This window comes from Arachis ipaensis, chromosome B06 (assembly GCF_000816755.2).
Source record: "Arachis ipaensis cultivar K30076 chromosome B06, Araip1.1, whole genome shotgun sequence".
NCBI lineage: Eukaryota > Viridiplantae > Streptophyta > Magnoliopsida > Fabales > Fabaceae > Arachis > Arachis ipaensis.
The window spans coordinates 114,291,371-114,292,391 of NC_029790.2; positions in this window are offsets into that span (position 1 = coordinate 114,291,371).

Sequence of the window (1,021 nt, forward strand, 5' to 3'; positions counted from 1 at the left end):
AAAAAACATGTTCTTGATGTTCATCTTGACATTCAAAGTATTCTTGGTGTTCATCTTGACATTCATAGCATTCTTGCATGCATTCATTGTTTTGATCCATAACTTTCATGCATTGCACCATTTTTCTTGTTTTTCTCTCTCATCATAAAAATTCAAAAATCAAAAAAATATCTCTCCCTTTTTCTCTCTTAAAATTTCGAAAATTAGATTTGACTTTTTCAAAAATTTTTAAAATCTAGTTGTTTTTATGAGTCAAATCAAATTTTCAATTTAAAAAAATCTTATCTTTTTCAAAATCTTTTTCAAAAATCAAATCTTTTTTTCAATTTTTTTTTAGTTATTTTCGAAAATTTTAAAAATATTTTTCAAAAATCTTTTTCTTAATTTTACATCATATTTTCGAAAATAATATCATCAATTAATGTTTTGATTCAAAAATTTCAAGTTTGTTACTTATTTGTTAAGAAAAATTCAAACTTTAAGTTCTAGAATCATATCTTGTGATTTCTTGTGAATCAAGTCATTAATTGAGATTTTAAAAAATCAAATCTTTTTCAAAAACTAATTTCTATCGTATCTTTTCAAAAATATCTTCTTATCTTACCTTTTTCAAAAAAGTGATTGCAAAATATCTTTTCTAACTTCCTAACTTCTTATCTTTTCAAAATTTGTTTCAACTAACTAACTAATTTTTTGTTTGTTACTTACCTTTTTCAAAACTACCTAACTAACTCTCTCTCTCTAATTTTCGAAAAAATCTTCCCTCTTTTTCAAAATTTCTTTTTAATTAGACTAATTATTTTATTTTTTATTTGAATTTTCGAAAAACTCTTCCCTCTTTTTCAAAATTTCTTTTTAATTAGACTAATTATTTTATTTTTTATTTGAATTTTCGAAAAACTCTTCCCTCTTTTTCAAAATTTCTTTTTAATTAGACTAATTATTTTATTTTTTATTTGAATTTTCGAAAAACTCTTCCCTCTTTTTCAAAATTTCTTTTTAATTAGACTAATTATTTTAT